Here is a 26,203-nt window from a genome sequence, read left to right on the forward strand (position 1 = left end):
CTGAATTTGCTGTGATATAATGAGAAGAAGTTTTACAGTTATTTATTTTTCCCTGTGAAATTACAAAAGATTTATCTAAGACCTGAGTAAAGCACAGAACAAAAAGAAGAGATATACTGTGAAAACACAGCTATATATCTTACAGGTGATGTTTTGGAGGAAATGTTTTAGAAAAACAAAAGAAAATACTACATGACATGCAGTGCTGCTTGAATCTCTGAATATGACAATATAACTCGCATGTCCTTGGAAGAGCACACCATACCTGAATGCATGGTCAGATGGTGTGGTGCCCAGCGCACCTGCTTTAGACAAGCGCTAAGAATGAGATTTTGCCAGTGGATAATATTGAAGGTGTCTGGAGAACTCTTCTCTCTGTGCCTATAAGATTTCCAGTAATAATTCAGAAATAGGTAGATCTCTACATACTCACAATTATTTACTCACAATAGTTCCTTGATTACATTTAAGGCGAGCTGATTGCATCAGAGTGCATGCCTGGGGCAAGCTTTGTTACACCTTTCCCTTGCAGAAAGGGACAAACTTTGAGGAAATGTATGTTAGATTTAAGAACTGTGTTAGTCATTTGTCTGATCCAGAGTTTTTTTAAACTTGACAAACACAGCCTTCAGCAGGGGTGGCACAAAAATATTTCTTATCAAGGCAGAGGTGGAAGGACCATGATTTTATAGGTTTCCAATTCCTGCACATACTACTTGAAAGATAAAATACCTCTGCATCTGTCTGTAGACACCATGAAGAAACAGCTACTGAGGAAGATAGAAGTGAAGACAGCATTTTTCTGTATCAATGCAGATATTTTAAATGGAGTCCAAGAATTTCTCATTTTAGGATGAGATCTTCATTGGCACATGTAGAAAAAAATCCTACATTTGAACTAAGATATTTCAGAATTATTTAGTCTAGCCCTCAACTCCTTTCATCACTATTTAAAGGTGTACTTACCTCCACAAATAATAGAGAGGAGTAGCATATCCACAGTCCTTTTTACCAAAAATGACACCAGAAAGGCTTTAACTCACTGCACTATTTCAGGTCAACTGTCGACAGCAATCCTAAGCATGCCCAGTAATCCCAGCTACTGGAATCATTTATTGCTGTTCTGGCCCAAAGTACCATCTCTATTGACAAGAACAGAACCAAAAATAACAATATACTCATTCACTGGATGGTAAATAATCTAAATAATCTGTTTTGGGGAAATGCTACTGCTATAGGAAAGGACTCATTACTCTATTGAACTTTGACAAGTAGTTTGCATCTATTGCTTGCTAAGACAAATTCCTGGCTTAAATGTCTCTCTCTGAAGCTAAATGCAGCTACAACACATTGTAGTGTGGGTTTATTTGTTTACTAAGTTCCATCAACCAAGGAGTTTTCTAGTCTGAAATATTTTGTCAGTTACTCACCTATTGGTTTTCAACTTTGTCAGTGTTAACTTGCTATAGTACAGTTACATAAATTATTAATTGATCTACTTGACGATAGTCACTAAAGAACTTTCCCATTTCTACTGGGAAGGGACTGAGGCAAAAAAAGGCACACATCCATGAAGGTATTGTCAGCCGTAGAGCTTCATCTAGCACTTTATTCCAATATCTCCTCTACTGACATTAAACTCTTCGAATTTCTTTATTGCACCTGAAAGACCTTATTTTTGTTTAAAATCTTACTATCATGCCTCATGAAAAGAATAAAAAATACTAATACTTACATTTTTTTATCTCAACTTTTAGGGTGTTCCCCATACATTCACTTTTTATATTGCTAGCTCACATATTTTATTGATGTGAGGATACACCCTCAAGCAAGTTGTTTGTTAGACTTCAACAACTTCACAGAAGAAATTATGGCCATTTGCTTGAAGTATTTGCCTCTAAAACTCAAAACATAAAAGAAGTTATAGCAAAATGATGGAGTAACTCAAGTGACATTGAAAATCAGTAGTACAATACTGTGATGTACTGACCCTCAGCATATAAATGTCATATATCTTCCCATCATCTTTTATGAATTAGCTATATCTGGAAAAGCAGCGAATGCTTAAATTTTCAAAGTCTTGTCAGCATATTCTGATGCTGAAATGAGACTGGTGAAATAAATCTGGGTGACTTTTAATAATCCTTTGGTACTGAAATGGGTGTTTCAGCACAGTAGATTTGTTACTTCTTGTTAAATTATCCTGCCTTCTCATTAAACACACTTGCTGTGAAGATTTGTTTGATTTGTCAGAGAAAAGGAGATTTTTCCTTTACTTTTTTCTTTACCAATAACAAACCCAAAATTTACAGAGTTATTGGTTTGTATATCCCTTAAAAACAATTAGGGTGAAATCACTCAAATTTAGAATTTATTCTGTTTTAAATTGTCCCTTACATAAGGCTTATGTAGGCCATGACCATGCACTGTGTGAAATGTCTCTTCTCTCAAAGCAAGCAAAGAACGACTCAAGATGTGTTCACTGCACGCAGCACCCCAGCTGTAGGCCTTTGTCCAATAAATACCTACTAGGAACAAACCAGAAATAATTGGAGCAGCAGCAAGGCAGACATTAAGTATTAACAAGGCAGCAAGGGAATCCCTGCCCCAGCATGAAGGATGGGAGAGAGCAAGTGCCACCTCCACGTTTTTGTTCAGGTGGAAGGTGCAGTAGGAATGAGTGGTGCATTTCCACTCTGAGGAGGTTGATGGGGCCCAAGCAAAGATTATGAGAGAATAGGAGAACCAGAGCCACTGTTCTTCTATTTTACTGGAGGTGTTACAAAAGAGGAAATATAACTATGTGTAAAAAGAGTTGTAGGAGGGGTGATCTCTCCACCCACCCAGTCACCCAAAAAAATAGGATAAAAGGAGCAGCAGGAACTGAGATGCAGATTGAATTAGTGAGGTTGCCAAGTACTGAGTATAACTTCTTCAGCCCCTTTATTCTTTCATCCATTGTAAAGGACAAAAGGGAGACCTTTGAGACGTGGAGAAGAATTATCTCATAGCTGCTGAGCACATGGCAAATCAAGCACTGACTCACTTAGTGCAACCTTTCTACAGCCATTCTTCTCCAGTGCTGCCATTCACCTGAAATGCCCTGCTGACCCTTGGCTACAGTTCACCATCAGTCCTGCAGAATATACATTGCACTTACATATTTCACAATTAATGGAAATAGTATTGAATTTTAAAAGGTTTGGTTGGGGTTTTTTTCCTTCTGTTAATGACTTTGCTCCTTCCAAAATGACTCTTTTAATGTTACAATATTTATAGTAAAAATAAGAGGATATCTCTTTTTCTGCTCTGGAAATTATTTTGGCATTACTCTTCAGTCCTCAGAAAAATTAGGCAACCTGGGTTTTTTTTCTTTTTTATTTTTTTTTTTGTCTGGATGGAAATCCGTAGTCCACCTGTAGCAGTCTCCATGCAAATCCATAAGAAAGAAGAATGCCTTTTAAAACATAAAAGCATTTAGGAACATGGAAGTAGAAACACACCGTGAAAGCAAGTTTCTTTCAGTAGTTCTACAGGCTGCTTGTGGCAACCCAGCTGCAAGCCTTTTACTCTTCTCTTGAAGCTTTAAAAAAAAATGAAATATAGATGAAGGTCACTTTTTATTACATCTCCCCCCACTGTCAATAGGTTTATTTCTTTCTGCTTTTACTGCTAAGAAACTGACAGTGTCAGCAACAGAGATAGTAAAACACTTGTATTTCCCTCACTATACTGTAAGATTTTTAACAGATGGGCAAGAAAGTGAAGGGGTCTCTTGATTCGTCAGAGGATAGATTTAGGAAGAGATACCAAAACACAACCTTCACTTATCCTCTAATTTAAGGACTCACATGAAAGGAAAGCAACCAAGAGCTGAGAGACAAGAATGACTGCAAAAAAGAAAAGTTCCCTGACTTGGAAAAGGAACCTCCTACTTGTCTTTGCTCCAGAGCCATCCATATCCCCTAGAAAGCTCTGAGTGCAAATCAGACACATCTGCACCTTTTGCTATTAAGATTAAAGCCAATACCTCTCCCTTCCAGAGCAATAGGGGTGCATGCTTAACATAGGCACTCTTTTTTTTTAATTTGACAAGTGTTTTCCCAGGAAAGTGTTTTTCCACTTCTTTCTTCATGTGCTCCTGGAGGTGTATTGTCCATGCATGTGCATAGGTATGCCAAGAAAATATTTGTGTTTGTGCTTCAGAGGGGTTAATCAGACCCTATTAAAAAGCTAGATTTTTTTTTTTTTAAATCCTACTTTTTTGCTTTTCTTTGTGGCATCATGGAAAAATTTCTCCCTTGACAACACACAAATAATATAAAAAAAAACCCCAACATAAACAAGCCCTTTCATTATTCTTTATGATTAAAACATGCTTTCTTCTCTCGGCTACAGAACAGAAGCAGTAAAATATTCAAAACTTGTAACTGGAGTTGTAACAAGGAAAGTACACAAATGTAAGTAAACTCAAACAGAAAGCAAAAGAGATTCCTTCCTCTCTTCTGTTGATTACAGCTGTCAGAGCTCTGGAAAGGGAAAGATTGTCCTGAGGTAGTAGCAGCAGCAAAGTCCTGAAGGGCTAAATCATATAACATGTATATTTGTATGCACAGGGCTGCAATGCTCCAAATGCCTTGACATGGCACATCCAATGGCAGTTGTTACAAAAGGCTAATAGTTTAACTGCATTTACATGCTGCAATGGATATTATAAATATTTAAAAGAGCAACAGAGTGTCTTTTCAACCTTTGAACTGCTTAATGCATTATCATGAAAATCCTTCTCATGACGGGCAGAGGTTTCTCCAATGCTGAAAGTGGCTGAGTTTATAGCTCTGCTGTTAAGAAATCCAGCTAAAATATACATAAAGGGAAGTGAGCACACAGAACAGCATAGGAGATCTGTTGTGGGTCTGCTAACATCAGATGCTGAAAAGTGCAGAGAGACTCCGAGAAAAAGAGAACCTAGAAGAGTTAGATTTAACAAAAAGTGACTGCAAATATCTGATAAGTATGCTTTCTGTTTCCATAGCAACTTGCATCAAAGAGATGGAAAGCACTTTAAACATCAATCACTTTACCCTCAACAGTACCGAGTGGAAGGCAAAATATATATTAGAAGAAGTAAAATTGCTTCCTGGTGATTGCTGGGCTGTATTTTAGAAGTCCCTTTTGCTACCTCTGCGCTAACTTCTTCATTAACATTCAGATTTTCAATCTGTCTTTTCCATGTTCTCTCACACAGATTGTTACCTAGGAGGAGTGATCAGAGACATTGGGATAAAGAATTAAGATCTTGGGAAATAATGAATTTAGCTATTACTGAACACCAGATCCATATAGCAACATCAAAGCAATCTTATCTCACTGCAAGAAAGTCTCTGGAATGGCAGATGCCAGAACAACAGTGGCCTCTTTCATCAAGAATTTGGCCAAAGGACTTGTACAAAACCCGTATTTTGGCTCTCTATACCACGTAGGTACAGCATGCATGTAATGCCCAGTGGGTAGGCACCATGACCCAGTATGTGCCTGTAAATGATGGGTGGCTTTAAAATATTTAAAAATAAATTTATAGAGTCAGTATGCCTAGAGATAAAAGAGAAACCTAGCAGATCTTCAGTTAGCATGTGTGACATACCTGTCCCAAACAAAAGAAAATAAGGTCAGCCTAGTTCTTCTCACTCTTGAATTTTAGGAGTTGGGAAATCTAAAGCCTGAAAATAATTTTTCTGGTCTGGAGCCCACATAGACTGAAATTGAAATTGTCATCTATTGGAAAAATGTTGTGGTAAATCTTTATGCTTTCTTTTATTATTCAGATGGCTTGGCTGGCTGGAATGAAAGTGAAGATGACAGACAGGATTTTTGTCTGTCATCTTCAGACGAAAGAGAAGACCTTATTGTAAGACTGGATGTTGCATGATCTGCACCACTGTGAACAAGGTTAGAGCTTGTTATAGCCAATAAATTACCTCCCTTCCACCATCTGGTTTGGTTTCTTTGCTAGAGAGAAGGTTAGAGTTAGACCACAGGAGTCTAAAGAGCAATGAGAAATTTTTTCCTTGTGTTTTGAATTACTCTAAGAGTTTTTGAGGAATACAAAGGCCCTTTCATACAGTATTTCATATCCACTTTTCCAGAAGAAGGGGGTCCTCTAAGTAAAGTCAAGCTGACAGCTAGCACTAGCATTTGGGGTCTAACAATTTAAGATTTTGGCTGAATGGCATCTCAGAGTTCAAATGAAAGTAGATGCCTCTAATGAGCAGTATTTTAATGGGTTTACTACTCACAATGGATCCTTGGGATAGAATGAATTTGAAAGTAAGAGCTAGGGCTTGGATTTTTAAATCTAAAAACTGAAAGAGTTCCTTTTTTTGCTGTGTGCTAGATGGTTCTGACTGATGGCAAGAAGGCAGGTGCTACCTTCAGTATTCACTGTTTCACAAAAGACGGTTTCCCTTGACTAGAATGGAAAGGTTAAAGTTAGGAATGGTGTCAGAATTTGCTAATCCAGAGGGACAAAATTGTAGGTCTGTAGAGAAAGGCAAAAATTTTGTGTCAACTCCAGGCAGTATGAGATTAATTTTTTCATTGCTGGGGTAGCTCCCCTGTACTTAATTACGTTAAGATCTAGAACAAAGTAATATAAAATATAAAATACACTCTTTGCTGAATGATAATGGGCCTGAGAGTAGGAAAAGGTAAGGTACTTCTTAAGTGCCATACCTTATGTACATATTTTCTGAGGAGATGGAACCCTAGGCTATAATTAAGATTAGAGTTAGGGCTACTGGTTGTATCTCAAAAGCAGAGATCCTGACTTAATGCTCAGTGCTGCAAGTCCCATGGTGAAGAACTTCACTGCTGCTGTCATTTGGGGCTGATTATTTATGTTTCCTTTCACTGCTCAGGTAGCTCTGCTAGCTATAATGAAGGCAAGAGCTGGTTAAAGATTCAAAACTCACAGGCTGACGAAATTATCTCCTTGAACTCTGTGAGCTACAGAGGTTTTGTTGTGTATTCCACAGAACTGCTATACTAAACAGATCTTGTTTCAGCAAGAGTCGCCAAACCAAGTTTGCCCACCATAATAAATCTCATATTTAAGGCTGAATGCATGGATATAATTCTAGAATTAGTTAAAAGTTTAGATAAAAAGGCAAATGCCAGAAATTGCTCTCAAAATAAGGAATGAAAGTCACCTGGCTTCTTTTTAGCTTTGAGATGTCTCTGAGCAATGGAAAGTTTTTGAAGAAAAATGTTTCTCAAGTTATTGCCAAACACTATTGAGTACTGCTGTTTTCTTGGGTTCCTTGCAAGTTATTAGGTCTTGTTCAGGGAGGAGCTTCTTAGCTAGATATACATCAAGCCTTTGTTTTAATTTTGATTTTAGAGCAAACAGGTAATTATGGTTTCAGGGTTTGCACCAGCTTTCAGCCTCTGCTTAATACTAAGGAAAAAGAACAAATCATTCTCAGAGATTGAGAGTATGCTGTAACCTACAGGTCTCGAGGAATGCACTCAAGTTTTTGGTATTGTAATGTTTAATAGCTTTTATTCAAAACTGATAACCTTCTCATGTTTATTTTCTTAATTTATATAACACATGAAAATACATTAGCAAGTAATTAAGGTTTTATGTATGTTGATTTTTATAAACAACTTCCAAACAACATTGCTGTTATAAGTATGTTTTTCTTTAAAATTAAGGTTTTACCATATTTGACCTGAGAATATCTGAAAATGAATGCGAAGGAATAATCAAATGTTTTCAAAATCTACTAATCCTGTTGATGCCTTCATCACCAACCTTCCACACAGAGCACAACCAACAAACCACAGAGGAAAAAAAGAAAAAAGAAAAGCATTCTTTAACTTTATATTGTTCATATAAACTATTGCTCTGATCCATCTATAGCACCAAAGAAAGGGTTTTGTTATCTCCTTCCACTCATAAAAGAAACACCTTAGTTAATCTGAATTTATGAGCTATAGATATCACAGACTTTCAGAAGAGAAAGCATTGATGTCACATGCAGTGATGATGCAGAAAACATGCCTGCCTTCTGTAACTGGGAAGATTTACATCCAGCTTCTCTCCTGAGTGATCTTCAGTGAAGATAAGTTTAGGAACTGATCTCCAAGTTGTTTTGGAGAAGTTAGTTCCAAAAAACCTTTTTTACTGAGGTCTCAAAATTATAATATTTGTTTCATTTGGGTTGCTTTTGAACAAAAGTGTAAGGGTTGCTGGAAGACAGGACACAGCCTGCTCACATGCAACCAAGACAATGTTCTACAGAAGAGCATGTGCACAAATATATATTAAACACACAACCAAACAAACAGGATATCAGACCTCTTTTGTTATCTCCTGATCTTATTAATGAGAATTGAACAATGGGCAAACTAGGGCAAAGGAACCATCTGTTGTAGTTGAGGCTCTGGTTTCAGAAACAAAGTAAACAAGGAAAGAAAAACCTATAGGGCTCATACCAGACTTGATCACATTTCTACAGGCTTCAGATGACTGATTTCATCATTTTCTAAAAGCTGTTCTATTGGTGAAATTGCACCACAGGCAATAAGGAAGATCTATGCTGCATTTGCAAGTGAAATGAATGGGCACAAAGCATGCTACACTTTTATCTTTGCAATTCATCATATTAAAACTAATCATGGCAGGTGTAATTATATGAGCGCCAAAAATAAATAAGTAAGCAAATAAATAAATAGCTCTCAAATTTTCATAAGCGTTCTGCTTTTCCTAAGCATAATAAATCTATGGGTTGGAGAGGAGGTTGCAATCTTCAGCACAGCAGAAGATATTTTTGGAAGAAAATGCTAGTTAGGAAACCTGCTAAGATTCTCTTATCACAGAGAGAAAGGATGAGAATGGGTGGGTGGGAGAGAAGGAAGGAAGGAAGGAAGGAAGGAAGGAAGGAAGGAAGGAAGGAAGGAAGGAAGGAAGGAAGGAAGGAAGGAAGGAAATACATGACTTTACTGTCAGCAGTTTCTCAGTGTGTAATCATTTTTGACAGAATAATCCATACCTCTGTAGTATATTCCAAAGTCAATTTTGTTTTTTACAATTTGAGTCAATTCTATTCCAACTGCAAACATTGTGACAATAGCAAGTTATTTCCCAGACTGAGGATGACTACTCCACGCTACATTAGTGAACAGAATAAAGTCTTCCAAACATCTCACTTAAATCCATATCTACTTGGTACTGACTTTTGCACTTTGTTCACACTGAGTACAAATTTAAACAGCGTATCTTCACATAATCATTGAAGGTCCTGAAATAGCAACTGCTATGATAGGTGGGCTCTACTCCTTCAGAGAAAGGGAAACAACATCTTGAAAGTGGAAACCCAAATGTAAACATTTTTGTTGTTTCAAAAGGATGATTACTGCAACACCTACATCAAATGAAAAATGTTATACTTTTTAGAATTAATTTTCTTTCCCTAAAATTATGGTTAGAAGCTACTGATTTGAAAAAAAAATACCAGTAATCCTTCACAAGGAAAACTATTTCAGGAAATGGAGAGTTTTTCTTTTAAACTGACTGTCTCTATGTATGAAGAACTTCATTAGAGTGGATACAAAGAAATGTGGAAGAGTTTCTGCCACCAAGGATTTTATAAACAGGAATATTTCACTGCTGCTTTTCTCATTCATAGAGAAACAAGGAGAAAGCTCTTATTTTTTTTTCCCCTATCTGTTGCTTTGCTGGCTTACACTGAATTTTCACAATAAGTGAGAAGACTGAAGCATGAAGTTACATGCTGCAAAGTGGCAGTGAGAAGAGCCATGTTTCTTATTGTGTATCTTGATCACAGTATTTCTAAGGCAAAAACATGCAGGAGATTCAAGGAGCTATTCTGGCAGAGGTGGCACTGAGTAAGTATGGTCCATGGTCTGTCAGATAAACACAATATTGTTGTGTCAGATCTTCATCAAGACTTCTTCCACATACATATAAAAAAGTAATTTTAAACACTGCTCCAATTGTAGTCAAAGTCACAAGAGAAGATGTTTCCTCTGACTCCTTTTAGAACTTGGGTGTAGACTGAAATGCCTAAAATAGATCATATATTGTGATCCAAGGTTGGCTGAATACAAAAATCAGCATTTTGCTGTTTTCTTTTCCTTGTGAAATTCCCTGCACCACAGCAAGATGTCGTGGAGAGAAATTATGAAATTTGAAGGATACCTTTCTGAAATATATGATGCCCCTGAAAATATGGTACTACTGCATTTTGGAGGTAAAAGTAAAAGTAATAGTGTTTAGTATCAACAAGAAGACATTCTATCTAAAAGATAGCAGCACATCACAGCACAGAAAGGGCTTTGGGATTTTTTGAATATTGGTAGTCATATATCTGGACCCATAGTTTTTCTGGTATATAAAGACATACACCTTTGAAATAAAGATAAAATTTCTAGGATGATAGACATTATACACCCTAATGGCTGATCATAGCTACAAAATATGCCTGCATCCCAAAACCACAGAACTCCATATGTTACCAGAAAATCCTTAGCTTCTGCAAACATCAAGAAATATATTAAGACAACTATTTAAAATACTAAATATCTTCAGGCTGAGATCTTCAAAGTTCAAGAATCTGTTAGATTTTTCATGCTTAGCAGTTAACACCTACCACTGCAATCAGTAAGTAAAAAGCTTGAAAAACATATTTTTCAATCAAATATGTGTCTGGTATGCCAACATTACATTTCCTGATGCTGCCTACAAATCTGTTTGGTTCTCTTGGAACATATATTTCTACAGTTCTTTCACAAGAAAAATATGAGACTCAAATCTGACCTTTTTTAAGTCTTAAAGAAACTCAAGAATATTGCTCACCCTGTCAGAACTAAATTAATTACTGCAAAACTTGAAGCTGGGTAGTAGTTCTCAAATGATGAATATTTACTGGTTGTCAATACATTTAGATGTTTTATGAAAGCAATAAGTTTCCCATAGAGATATAAATAATTACAGTGTTTTCAGTTCAGACTTGTACAAGTTACTTGATCTGAATGCTAAATTTATAAACCTAGTGATGATTCTTTGCTTTTAGATTTAACTTTTCATTTCCTATTGCTCACCATGGTAGTGAGTATTGCTCACTGGGAACTAAGTTGTGCCTGAATATCTGCAGATGAAGGAATGTAGGAGAGAGATGAATGTCTTACTTATGGTAACCACCCAGGTTGAGCATTAATCCACAGTATGCAAATTGCAGAGTTAAATATCATCTGTACTAATCATTATATCTGAGGCTGACTGAACTGAAATTAATCTGTGGTATGTTGTGACATATTAGTGCTCAGTGTCAGCTTATTTCAGAAGAGAACTCTCATGACATGCTTCTGTCTCACATAAATAACCAGAGTCTTGTCTATGTAACTCACTTTTCTTAATTTTTCTCATTCCTTAGTAAGGCAACATCCCTGGCAATATTACCTTACTAAATAAATACTGACTAAATTAGGACAAGTAAAGGCTGTATTTATGAACTTGTATGATATCTTGTTGATATGTTCACAGGATATTTTCTAGATCATCAACTGATTTGATGACTGCATTATTTAACTGATCTTATTGTTAAGGATCATTTTTAGAGATGGCCATATTGGAGTATGCATACAAGAGCCTCATGGCCGTACAAATAACACAAACAATATTTGTTTTGAAGTTTGTAAAAGTAGAAACTGTTAGTGTTTGTTAAACATTCACTTTTAAAGGCCCTGGACCAAAATTTCAAAATACAATCTATCTGCTCATGATTAACGTTCTTTAGGACTTACTGCACAGTAAAACAACCTCTGGGTATACACTAGTTTTTCAGGCAATTTCATGCTTCCAAATTACACATAAAGAAATTTTTGAGCACTGCAAACTTTAATATAAAAAAAACCCCACATGGGATTGCATTCTACTTTTGAGTAGTTTAAATAAGTTTGACCAAATGTCATCATTTGTTTTAGCCAGTTACTGGCTAATAATACTAATAATGAATAAGTAATAATAATTAATGAATGATGCTAATAATTAATATTAGGCAGCCTCCAGTTTGCATCAGATATGTTAGAAGAATGCAAGACTGGGCACACTCCGATGATTTAATTATGTAAACAGTAGCACAATAACAGTCAGAGGAAGAAATTAATATAATATCTTTTATGTCTCTCTTTTTTCCTTCTCTGAATTTTTATATACTAGTACACGCTACAAGAATCCCCTGTCTCTGTTCCTAGATCCCTCCTTACCTGCAGAGGCCAAAAAAATGTTGACACTCAAAAGGCACTAAATGTGTGCCCCTGCCACGCCCAATATTGCTCTTGGTTCTACCTGGGAAGGGAGAAGGCTGTTTGGTAGGGATCCTGGTGGCTCCTTGAGGAGGGAAACCTTAGGTGACAGCAGCCAACCCATAACTCCTGCAGTCTGGTGCCCTTACACTCTCCTGCAGTTGCAGCTGCCTTACTTTTCTCAGTTTTAGCCCAGTAAGGCTCACATAAGGCAACTGGTTGAGAAGCCCAAAAGTTCCAGATCACTGCTTTTTCTTTTCGGGGAAGAGGTTTCCTGTGGATCTGACTGCTTTTGTTTAAAGGCTCTCTCTCCAAACTGACATACAGGAGGATATAGCCCCTAGACACTATCCTTTGCTCTTTTTATCCTTGTCCTCTCAATTTTATGTTACCAAGGTTGATTACCACAGTAAAACATGTAAAATATGAAACATTCCTATACAGCAGTGTTGAATCAAAATCCCAAAGGTGTCCGCTAGGACATAAGCAACCTCTCCAGAAAAAAAATGCTTAAGCACACAGAAACTTGTGTAAAATCAGCTCAAGATAAACCAAATCACAGCTGTGCTTGCACTCCTCTACTGTATAAACTCAGGCTGATCAAATGAATTAATCAGGACACCACAGGCTCCTTTTCTACGTGGCACTGACTGGTGAATGAGCATGACCTGGCAGGGACAAGGGCCACTAAGAAACCTCCTCAGAAAGAAGATTCCTAAAAAACACGGACCAACATTTTAGGCTCCTCAGAAGATCCCCACTGGAGTCTCTTCAGGCTCTTTCTTCTATGAATGGCGTCAGTGGGTGCTGCACTGGCATTTGGCCAGTGCCTGTGCCTTATGGCGTGGATTGCAGAGCTCGTGAGCATAGTTAGTGCTACTTAAGGGAACAATAACTAATCAGTTTAGGGAAGAGATGATAATGCTTTCTGTAATTGAATGCATGCTTTACTCTCTTACCTAATCACATCCTCCTTTTTTCTCAACACAGGAACACTTCACTGGAAACTGAATGGAGATGAAAATATAAAGTGGAACAAGAGCTGGCTCGTGTATAATCAAGCTGTATGAATGAGATGAAGGTTCAGTTCAGCCTCCTCCCCTCTTCCCTGCTCAGCGGGTGCTGACACAAGAGTAGAATTTATTGCACAGTAACTATACCGCAATTGCTATTTGTAGTAGTCCCCTTTCAAGTTATAACATTAAGAAATAATATTTTAGGGCCAGATGTCTTATTTAATCACTCCTCTCCATTCTCCTTCTCCATTTTTGAGAACATTGTTAGAAAAACAGGATGGTGAATAACAAATTAACATAAGGTCCTGACCTGGATGTTGAGGGACAAGTTGTTTTATTACCTGTCCCTCTCTTCTGTAATTTTCTCATAGTTTCATGATTCAGAAGGCCTGAGTTCAGGAAACTGTGATTTAAGAGCATTCATGCTTCCAGGTAACATTCTGAACTTGCTTTATGAAACCCATCTCAGAGGTTAATCTATAGCAACTCCAATATATACAACAGGAGGAAGCTGTGTACTGATTTTGACTTTGGTGGTCACCTATGGGACTGTCCATCCTAGAGTATGCATGCAGGAACAAAGCTGTTTGAAGATCAGAAAACTGAAAATCAGGTATGCCACTGTTTGCTAGCTTAATTTAAATTCAGTTTCCCTCTTTTCAAGGGTTGGAAGGAGAGGATGGGCAGGTACACAATGTCCATCAACCTGAAAATGCAATAAACAATAGCCAGAGCTATGCCTGCTTTTTGCACTGATTAAAAAAAAAAAAAACCCAAATAAATATCCCCCAGCCTGGAAAAATTAAAAAAAAAAACAAAAAAAAAAAACAAAAAAAAAAAAAAAAAAAAAAAAAAAAAAAAAAAAAAAAAAAAAAAAAAAAAAAAAAAAACACACCTCAGCTTATCTGAAATCTTATTTTTCTTTCATCCTCAGAGAAGGAGAAATTATTTCTCCAGTTCTCTGCAGAACAATTATCTATGAATTAAGGGAGCTTTTATCAAGTGAGTCTAAAGCATTAATTGCTATTTCTGGAGCTCCTAAACCTTCTCTTTGTGAACAGTGCTTCAGTGCAAAATACTATTTCTATAGAATTCATAATCAATTGGATCTTTGTAATTTTAGTTCAGGCCATAAAGAATCAAAAAAGTCTTGGTCTTTTTGACACTCCAGGAAGAAACGGAGACAGGGAAACATTTAAAGTGTAGAAAAGGCAAAGAAATCAACAAAAGGATATCACTTCTTCAATGGTATGCAGAGCAGAAACCATCCTGTGAACTGCCCTGTAAAGTCGTGTGAAGATATAAAACATCCAACAAGCATCAGTAAGAATGGGAAGTTTCCTTCTAATCTTCTTGTCAAGTCGTGTTTTCAATTAGCTGCAGATGATCTGACACAATATCAGGTTCCGTGAGTTAAGGGCTTAATAAACAAGCCAAAGTGTGCAGTGGCATCAGAACTACTCTTAAGGCACAGTCTCCAGACAGCAGGTACATTTCTGAAGGTCAGTGTGACATTTTTATCACCACAATCAGGCAAGTGATGCCACAGATGCTGCACCAAGACAAAGAGGAGCATATGAAGAGACTCAGAGATAAAACACTGAAATAAATATTTTGTCACTAATAATATTGCATTTAAAGAAACAAATATGAGAAAAAGGTCTGTGTTTGGCCCAGTGCAGTGAACCAGTTCAGGAAATCCTGCTCTGATTAAGATCCATAATGCATGAACTAAACCAATTTGAGGCATGGCAGAGAGATCCTTCCACTCCCACAGAAGTGTGGCCCTCTAACCCTTCAGGTCTTTTTATTTTGCACCAGCCTCTGAGTTCCAGAATGAGGACAGGAGGGGCAAGGGTTTTCCTTGTTTGTAACCCTACAAATTTGTTGAATCCAGCTTGTCTTTGGAAAGTTGGATATCATCACAGATCCTGATATCTTTTTCCACAGAATTAAATCACAAAAAGATGTTAAAAGAGGTCAGTTAACAGTGTACTTTAGACTTATTCCATTGGCTGCTGTTGTGTTAAAAGACAGAGGTTCCATCTCTTTCTCTTATTCTGATATGTTCCATCATCCTAGGACCTGGTCACTCTGCTGAATGGTGAAATACCTCTAAGAAGAGTATTAAGATCAGAAACTCCAGTATAAATTGAGAAGGCATGACTGCAGCATCACCAAAACTGTGTTAACCCACAGCACCTTACTCTCAGGAATACCATTTCAGTCTTGGAAACATGATCCATAATTCAGTCCTGACGTTTTTCCTCAGCCCTTGCTTTCTGAAACAGATAATAAGAAATCCACCTCTGTGATTTTGAGCTCTGCCTGACTAAAGATGAAGATCATATTTCATCCCTGTTCTTGAATGACTTTTGCAGTGGAATAAAACAAATATCTACTTCTGTTGAACAATGCATGCAAAGCAATAAATCCTCTTCTGGTTATAAAAGGAGCAGGGATGAGTCCTCCACACATGCAGGAGGAAGATAGCAGAAGAAGCTGAATGAACAGATCTTATATGTGAAGAGGCAAATAGTGTGCAATGATGTTCTGGGAGAGAACCCAGAAGTTATGCTTGTTATGAGTAGAAAAGTTGTCCATTTTTTTTTCAAGTTGCAGAGTTAACAAGTTAAACCAATTGCTGCTAAGTTAGAGTTTTAGCTATTTGTTAATAACTTTATGTTGTAATCACCTGTTGTTAATAGTTTTTTCAATTACCTGTTGATGGTTGGAAATCAGCTCAAGTGTCCCCCTGCTGCTTCCTGGAGGATTACTTCCTGGAGGATGACACCTGAGATGCAGGCGGGGGGGGGGGGGGGGGGAGGGGGAGGTGACGTCAGAGCTGGTATGCAGGTGAGGAAGCACCTCACCAAATCTTGCAAGAAAAACCCCTAAAGCAATGTGTTACCATGGAATTAAGAGATCTAATTGATGTCTAAAGGTGAGGAACTGAATCCAGTATCTGCTAAGATCTTTTTTACCTCTCACCCTAACCTAAAGGATGTCAGCTAGAAAGAGAATCTCGAATGTCATACTGAAAAATTGGAATTTTCTGGTGCTCTTGTGAGAACAGAAGCTCCAGCTCTGTCTGCATACCAGCAGACATGGCTGCATTCATCCTCCTTCTCTGTGTCATTCCTGGAGAGCAGTGACGGTGTGGGTGCGACCCATTGTTTCTCCCCATTTGAGCTGATTTTTAATAAAGGCAATAAAAAAGGAGAAAGATCTCCTGCCCAATTTATTTCAATGCTGGGCACTGCCTCAAGCTTTCTTGCACAGGCAGCCCAAGTGACAACAGGGAAGCCACGCTGCAGAAGGAGTGGGAGCAGGAGGGATCTTCAGCATCACTGCTCAAAACAAGCAAAAGAAAGTCTTTGGGTTTTAAAATTTCACAGGAAAGTAACCAGGGGTATGTATAAAGATATTTACCATCTTTGCAAAATTGTTTAGCCTAATTCTCACCTTCTTTGGTATGCCATGTAAGAAATTAATTGTAGGAAAAAAATGGGAAGAGCATACTAATTCAGTAGTATTTTCATTTGAAGTTTGTAATCTCAAGTAGATTCAGCATTAAAAATGGATAGCAAAATAGAAACCAATGACAATTTTCTGTTCATGCCCAAATATTTCTCAAGGAGAAAGGAAATTAGGTTATGTCTGGAAAAGAGATCCCTTCCACTGTCTTATGTAAAGACTGTCCTGCTTTACAAGAAAAAAATACAAGTTTTCTCTTTGGTCTGAGAGATGAACATTAAAAGAAACTTACATTCCTCTACAGTATGGCCATGAAACTGATTGATACTTGATCTAAAGAAGAATGTTTAAAGCAAAAAATGTCTTTATACCTTATGAACCAAGATACTTGAAGGGACAGAACTGAGGGAAGGGGTAGTGAAATGCATGAAATACAGCAACAGAGCCATGTCAGGACACAGAGACATGTGTTGTCTGATTTGGCCCACAGAAGTATAATACAAAATACATAAATGAAGTTAGGAATTTCAGTGTTGAGACTGCAAGCAGCACTGGCTGTGTTGAGGCTAGACAAGGCTGCCGGATGACCCAGAACTGCATATGCTTATTGCCCAGAAATGTGTTTTCAAATCAAGTGATACATTACCAAAGCCAAAATCTGGAAAGCCACAAAAGTCTCTGACCTCTGCATGCTTAGGGTCCTCCCTGTGCTGCAGTCATGTGCTGGCAGGCATCATGTATGAAAGCAGACCAATAGAGGTGTTAACAGCAAACCATCTCTTTCCTTTTCACTTTCCTATGGATTGTGAACAAACACACAATAGCCAAATTGCCCAAAGCCTAAAGTTTTAGCCTAGACTAAACATTTGACATTTACTCAGCCAAGGGTGGTTGGTATTACCTATTTTTCTGTGGCTGCTACATTAAATGTAAACTCACAGATCTTTCACAGGGACCCATAGAGGTGACACCCTCACTAAAACACAGCATGAGGCTCTCCAGCACCAATAGCAGCTTTGCTTCACCATGCCTGGGACTGTGCTGATTAAACAAAGCCTCTAAAAATGGAGAGGTGCTATTCAGGAGCACCAAAGCAGGCCTCAGATTTATTGCAAGTTATTGTAGACAACATACCAAATAAATAACAACCTAAACAAATCATATTTCATATCTAGGGATTCAGGTATCTACAAAAAAATCTTGGTTTGCACTACTGAGTACTGCACTGCTTAATTTCCTCACTCTTCAGGGTCACCCATTTCCTCCTGACTGCTAACCCAGTTCTCTTTTGAAGACACAACACTTTTTTAAGTTTGTGAAATTGGTACAGGCTCATCTGTTATTCTGTGTGAAAACCTGAGTCTTCAATTATTCTGCTAATTTCCAACTTCTCTTTCTTAAGAAAACCTGATAATTTTTCTTACACCAATCAAATCAAGCATTTTACTGAGGCTGAAGCAAATTACTGTTCTCCAGTACATACCTGGAAGACTACAGTCTTCCTTAAAAAAATTTTAAAGACAATTTACACACTCTTGACCCCTCATCCCCCCATCACAATTACAACAAAAATTCCCCACAATTATTCCATCATCTTGCAATGTTAAGTCCATATTTTACCTTTTATATCTTGCAATTACTGTCATTATCTTCAATTCTAGAGCCCCACTCTTGAGCTCCTAGGTTGACTTGGCTGCCAGACACATTCCTACCAAGCTGCCCTCTTACTTCCCCTCCTCAGCAGTTTAGGGGGAGAAAATAAGACTAAAAACTTGTGGCTCATGATTAAGATAGTTTAATGAAGAAAAGCTAAGGCAGATGGAAACATAGCCAAAAAAAAAATTATTCTCTACTTCCCACCAGTGGTGATGTCCAGCCACCTCCTCAGAAGCAGAGCTCCAGTTTGCATAGCAGTTGGTTTAGAAGAGAAACATATGAATAATTAAATTTAATTATAAATGGCCCCCTTATTCTCCTTTCTTTTAGCTTTTATTGCTCAAGACAAGATCGTGCATGTTATGGGATATGGCTTTACACAGTTTGGGTCTTCTGTCCCGTGTCACCTCTAAACCTCTGGTCCCCTCCCAGCCCCCTGGCCTTTGTGGAAGAGGTTGATGCTCCACTAGCACTGCTCAGCAATGGCCAGTGCACTGGTGTGTTATCAACATCCTTCTAGCTACAAACACAAAGTGCAGCATCCAGAGAACTGCTTTGGGGAAAGTTAACCCTGGCTTAGAGAGACCCAATATAATACAATGTGAAATGTTGTTCTCACACAATCTAAACAGCAGTTACCAACTCAGACTGAATTTAAAGTACAGGTCTGTGGGTAAAAGTTGTAAGGTGTGCAGTGGTGAACCAAAGAAAGGCCAGAAGTGGCCTAGTTTCATACCTATCACTGTGGCCAAGAGCAGAAGTTTGCAGGAGGGGTGTAAGAACTGGGAGAAATATTAAGTAGTCTTTTCCCTTGTATAAGGAAGTCTATGGTCTCCCTGAGGCAAACCAGTTTGTCTGGAGACAAATCAATAGGCCTATTCTTTTCCACTTTTATTTGAGGGTCCTAATGTCCAGTGGCACAAAACATTAATGATCAGTTTCACTATGCATTGCTTGCAATATGCTTGCTTAACCTGAACAATCTCAGCGGGTACTCCTTAAGTTTTGGATTGCAATAAACAGAATCAGCATTCCAGAAGCAGGACCTCCATATGTTTTATGATTTTATGGTCTGCTGTCATATCTTTAGTCATTCTCTTCCAAGCCAAGGACTCCAACTATGCTGAGATTTTCCTCTATATAACTGGTTCTAAACCCATAGAACGTTGTTGCCTTTTCAGTGATTTTCTTAGTTTGTCTACATCATTTTAACATTTCCAGTATAATTAGATTCATTTTTTCCCCACACATTCTCTAAAAGTATCTGTGGGATAATTTACAGGAAACTTACTCAGTACATTTCACATTGTTGACTTCAATAAAATTTACGTTAAAGGGACATGCCAAGCTGCACAATTTTAAGATACTTAAAATATGGAACTGACTCCTTTGAGATTATGTATTTACAGTATAAATATTTATCAGAAAACATGGTTTCTTAAGAGGAAGTATTAAGATTCTTCTGATAATTTTAAATATCATATTTTCTCTTGAGTATTTGAGTATTCATAACGACTTCCTTTTCAAGTTACTAGCTTTTAAAGAAATCCTACATGGTCTGTTACTTTCTGAATACTGTGCAAGGCATTTTGTGTCTGACTCAGATTCATATCACATATGTATGGCAATGCTTCTGCTCAGTTCAGGGACATACTTGGAAGAATCCCATGGGTTATGATTCCAGAGACAGGAGAGGTTGAGGAAGGATTTTTAAAGATCTTGTTCTCCAAGTTCAAGAGTGGGTCATCCTGAACAACAGGAAATCAATCAAAGGTAGCAGGAAGCCTGCAGGTATGAATGAGAAGCTCCTTACAGTAGAGGGGAAGAGGGGAGAGATGGCTCTGGAAGAATACAGACACATTCTCTGCATGCATAAGTAGGAAAGCCAAAGCCCACCTAGACTAAAGTCCAGAGAGAGGGGCTTCTGCAGGTACATTAACAGCAAAAGGAAAACTAGGGGAAATGTGGATTGATTATGAAGAAGAATAGGAGACTGAGATCCCCAATGGCTTCCACACCCCAGTTACAGAAGATAACACCAGCCTTCAGGGATCTCAGGTCCTTGAGAATAGTGGGAAAGTTCACAACAAGTAAGGCGGAGGAGGATCAGGTGAGTGAACATTTCAATAAACTGTACACAAATTGATGGGACCTGATGAGATAGACATGCAAATGGTGAGAAATCTGCCTGAGGAAGCAATGCCACTCTCAGTTATCTTCAAGGGATCATAGTAATTTGGAGAAATTCCTAAGGAGTGGAAGAAAGTGATCACTCCAACTTTCAAGATGGGCAGGAAGGAGAATCCAGGGAACTAGAGGGCAGTAAACCCCACCTCAATCACTGGAAAGGTGGCAATGCAAATAATACTGCAAATATTTCCAAATATTTTTAAGGCAAGAAAATAATTTAGCATATTCAGCATGGATTTATGAAGGGGGAAATTACATATGAACAAATTGATATTATTGTACAATGACATGATGAGTTTAATAAATAAGAGCAATAAATAGGTGCTGTTTACCCTGACTTTAGGGAGACCTTTGTCACTGTCCCCATAACATCCCCACTGACAAAATTATGAAATACAGACTAGACACATGGACAGTAAGACAGACTGAAAATGGTCTGAAATGTAGCTTTTATTAAACAGCTGTGATCAGCAGCACAAAATCCATCCAAAGTCAGTCACTAGTAAGGAATCAATACTAGAGCCAATACTGTTCAACAGCTTCATGAATGACCTGGATGATGAGAATGACCCCATCCTTTACAAGCATGATATAAAAATAAGAAGTAGTTGATATATGAGAGGGTTGTGCTGCCCTTCAGAGGGACCCCACATTCTGGAGAAATTAGTTTACAGGAACTTCATTTTTGATCTCTTGTTGATGTAGTTCAACAAGTGAAGTGCAAAATCCTGCATCCAGGGATAAGAAACTCATGCAGCATATATGCTGGAGCCAACTGTATGGAAAGTAGATGAACAAAAATATCCCAAGAGACCTGATGGACAAGAAGTTGACCGTGAGCCAGAAAGATGCATTTTTTATCATAGAAGAATTTACAGCATCCTGGACTGCATGATGGAAAACATTGTCAAGGAGGTGATTCCTATCCTCTGTTTATCACTGATGAAGCACATCTGGAGTTCTGCATCCCATTCTGAGTGAGCTCTCCAATGCAAGAGAGACATGGACATACTACACTGAGTCCATCAGAGGTCATGGAGATGATTCAGGTACAAGAACATCTGACACACGAGAACAGGCTGAGAGAGCTGGTACTGTTTAGCCTGGACAAGAAAAGGCTCAACAAATCTTATCAACACTGATAGGAAATAGTAAAGAGGGAGCCAGGCACTTCTCAGAGGTATGGGCAAATGACAATACTTACAGGAAGCAGAAAATACTATTTTAACATAAGAAAAAACCTTGTGTGTTTTTGTTTGGTTGGTTTTGCTTTGTTTAGTTTTACTTTGCAGGTCATCAAACACCTGGAACATGTTGCTTGGAGAGACTGTGGAGCCTCCATGAAGATATTCAAACCTCAGCTGAACATGGTCTTGAATCACCTGCACTAGCTCACTATGCTTTGAAGAGGAGAAGTGAACTAGATAATCTTCAGAGATATTTTCCTACCTTATCCATTCTGTGTCTCTGCTAATTCTTCCAGTTATATCTGATCTAATAAATTAAAAAGAAGATTGTATATAAAATATTTCCATAAATATCTATATCTTTGATTTACTTGTGACTTCAATAATCACAGGTCAGTCAAGTTTATACTGTAATTCTTTCTATGGGGTTCTTCCACATAAAAATTGCTGTTTTCTCCACATATTAAGGACAGACTACTTTGTCACCTAGAGATTTCTTCAGTGTCACTGTATCCTTATATCACATAATTTTACCCCAGATAACTATAGGAAACACTTAATGTAAGCAACTCCTTGGGTTACTAGAATGAGTTGGGCCACTAACACAGAGGTAATACGGCCTTAACTGAACACTTAGTGAGATGCATATTCATTTCCTTGGTTTCTGAAGTGCTATCATTATGAAACATCCTTAAATTATTTATAGATCTGTTTTAAGTAATTAGACCATTTGGTGTGATGTTAATTGCTGCCAAAGAAGGGTCCCTCAAGTTACCTACTTCCATCCATTATACTTTTTTCAAACCTAATACTTCAAAACCAAAGGTGCATATGTAAACATAGATAAATATTTCACACCCATTAGTTTAATGGAGAAATTGATGGATGGTTTCACCCAGTCTTCATCTCTCCCTTTTGCTTGACTCAAATTCATCCAAATTAATGTAAAACTTATTGGCCTTTTGGTTCTATCCATTATCTCCTTCCAAACACAAGGAGATATAAAATTATTACACAAATACAAAGCATATGAAGTAAAATTCTATTTTGGTAAATATCAGCTGCTGTTCCATCCATCTGATCACTATCAGCTGTCTGCTAGTGCAGAGACCTTTTTTTTTTTGCTGTTGTTATATAAGGCAAGGATGTTTACAGCAGCAGCAAGGCTCATTGTAGTTATTAACAGATCAAAACCAAAAAGTGTCAAAAGCTGTAATCATTTTGTACCTGTTGGGACCATGGGTCACCAATCTTGTAATGACTGCTCTGTTCCAACAAACATGAAGAACCACAGCACTAGCAGGGCAAGGCAGGAAGCTGAAAGATGTGAAAATGTGCTACAGAAAAACTCTGGGTGAGATCCAGTTTGGAATGAGGGCATCTGAAATTAGTTTTCTATATATGCACTAGCTGTCTAAGCACCTATTAGTCTGAATGGATTGTCACTCAGTGCAGTTAATGGGCCTGAAAATTGCTCAGCATTCACTAAAGAAGTTGTTTGTTGGATAGCCATTTGAATCTCACCCTCTAGGACAGACTAGGACCAAAAAACAAGCTGGTTTGGGTTTACACTGAGCACTCAGTACTCCAGCTCCGAGAAGTCCTTCAGGGAAGAACACATGAAAAACATAACTTTGTGTAAAAGAATAATTATTTTTCCATGGTCTTCTAACATATCAAAGTCAACTTGTGAATACAGTTAGTTAGGCAGTAAGTGCCACCCATCATAGACCAGCTGAAAGTTCAGCCTCATGAGGAAAGGAGCAATGACCTAGGCCACTCATAGCCCTACACCATTGCAAAGAATCCCAAGGGAAGTTAGACCCCTTCCTGGGAATGAGAAAGACCACACTTCAGCATGATTTTCTAGGTCCAGTGCCCTGTGATAATCCCTCACCTTATGGGAGGTTAAAAACTCCCAGAAAATGTGAATAAATGGTCACTATGTGACCATTTCAAACAACTGCAAAGAGAAAGTGGAATTTCACTAAAGACACTATTGGTATGACTAATATTCATGGCACAACACTGAAGAAATAGTGGTTGCAAACCTCCCATTGGTGACTCCCGCATTGTGCCCCTCAATCTTCCTTGCTTGACTCAGCAGTGATGGATTTAAGAGAGGAACAGCTTGAGATTTCACACACTTAGCTGTAGAAACAGGCAAAACAGCTGTGGCTACGCTCCCAGAAGACCTCCATGTCTTTGTACACTTCCTTTGCACTGCAACATCTTTGCAGTGGAATCTGGCCTCATTTGTGGCTCCCTGATCTCCAGCTCTGCAGTCTCTGCCTCTCTTCTCCAGCACAGCCATGTGAGATCATAAACCTGGAACTGAAAGCTTCACGTAACAGTACAGATGCCACATGCTAGGACAGCTGCCATGCAGTCTGCCAGAAATTCATTGGACTCCTACTTTGATATCTGAGTCTATTGGCTGCTATTGTGCCAATTTACTCCCTGCTGACCAAAAACCATGCAGTGCAGGCCAAAAAACCAACCTTCTCATGCAATGTCCACTACATCTGGGCCACGACTCTAAACTGTAGAATAAAGAACTCTAGTATAAAGTTTCAAGTGTCCCAAGACCTGCACTGTGGTAATCCCTGCTTCAGTATGTCCAGTGAATAAGACATAATGACTCCAAATGCTCTCTGAAGTGTTTAATATGCATGTAAAGAGATGACTTCCGTGACAGTTTCAGGTTGGGTTTCTGCCTAGGTAGCAAGGCAACCTTTTCTTTCTGGACTTCTGACACAGATCTTGAGTATGAAATTATTTCAGATGTCTTTGGCAGTTCCTTTTTCTTATTTGCAAGTTATATAATAAATTAATTTTTCATGTTTTTACTGATAGAGCTTGGCTTTTCACAATTTTCACTTCGGGCAAAAGTCAGCAGGAAATAAATTTAGCTGGCATATTTTTCACCAAGAAATAGAATTGCATCAAGTAAGGAGATCTTGTAGATTCTGTTGTAATTTTGTTGTGGAGAGAAGAGGGGAAAATGTTCAGACACTGTCAAAATATTTTGTCACTTTCTTATAAAGTGATTTAAAAAATTTGTTTTATTTTGCATGGAATACTGTAACATAATGTTGAAAATTGTCAAAAATCAGGGCACTTTTGTCAAAATAAAATATTTTCATAATTCTAAATGACATTGGGTGGGGTTTTTTTGGGGTTTTTTTGACATTATGAAATTTGGAAATGTGTTTTAGACTCTCTTTTCAGCATGAAATATACCACATAGAACACTGACATTCAGTTCAACAGTGCTGAGCATGTTCCTCTCCAAAGGACAACAGGGAAGCAATAAACAGCAATAGCTGTAAGATGCAGATGACTCCTAGTATTTGAACATGACCATCAGTTATAGTTGCGAGGAGTTGCACCTGATTTCAGACAAGCATTTTTAGAGAGAAAGAACAATATGTAAAGATGGTGCCAGAAGAAAAAAGGGTGCAAAGGTTAACAGAGAAGCTGATGCAGGTGAAGAGCAGTACAAAATTGGTATAATTATTTGTATAGAAAGATTTAGTCTGACATTGTGAGACATTTGTGTAAACCTCATGCCACTATTACTCATGCCAGACGAGTTTCGTAGCTTCCAGAACACAATAATTAAATTAGACAGGACTCTAGAAAAACTGAAGTAAAACAAAAATGTATAGTGCTACAGGGGATACTATGTCAAAAACCCTGCTTATATCAATTTGGAAATACATGCCAAAGAAACATTATCTTTGTATAATTTATATTTGTATGTATATTTTATATTTGTATGTATATTTTATCTTTGATAAATATCCATATTGTTTTTTCCATATGTCTCCAACTGAAGCATGTGGTGCAAAGTATATATGTAGCTGTAGGATGTGACAATTACCCTGAGAAGATAGAATAGACATCTAAAAACACTAATTAATTTTATACAGAACAGAAACAAGAATTCTGCATCAGCAGTCAGCAGCTACAATCCTTAAGGAATGAATGTGAAAATACTACTGGTGTCATGATTATTTATAGACTTACAGACATATACACATGCCTCTATGACAGATGTTTCTAAAGGCTTTTTTAAATTATGGTTGTCTGTCTTACTGGCATGAGCAGTCTTGTCTGTCAGCATTTTCCCCATGAACAGCAATAAGGAAATCCTGCAGCCATTACCAAGGCCCATAGGCTGTTATCAGAAAACAAATGGCCATATTCTAGGCAATTATTCAAGATTATGTTCCATTCATTACACTACACCTCATTTTATTAATAAAAATTCCTTTGAGAATTCAAAATTCGTTGAAACATAAAGCATACATTTATATAGTAAGCCAAATAAATTATTTGGGC

This window comes from Onychostruthus taczanowskii, unplaced genomic scaffold (genome assembly GCF_017590055.1).
Source record: "Onychostruthus taczanowskii isolate IOZ18803 unplaced genomic scaffold, ASM1759005v1 scaffold33, whole genome shotgun sequence".
NCBI classification, from domain to species: domain Eukaryota; kingdom Metazoa; phylum Chordata; class Aves; order Passeriformes; family Passeridae; genus Onychostruthus; species Onychostruthus taczanowskii.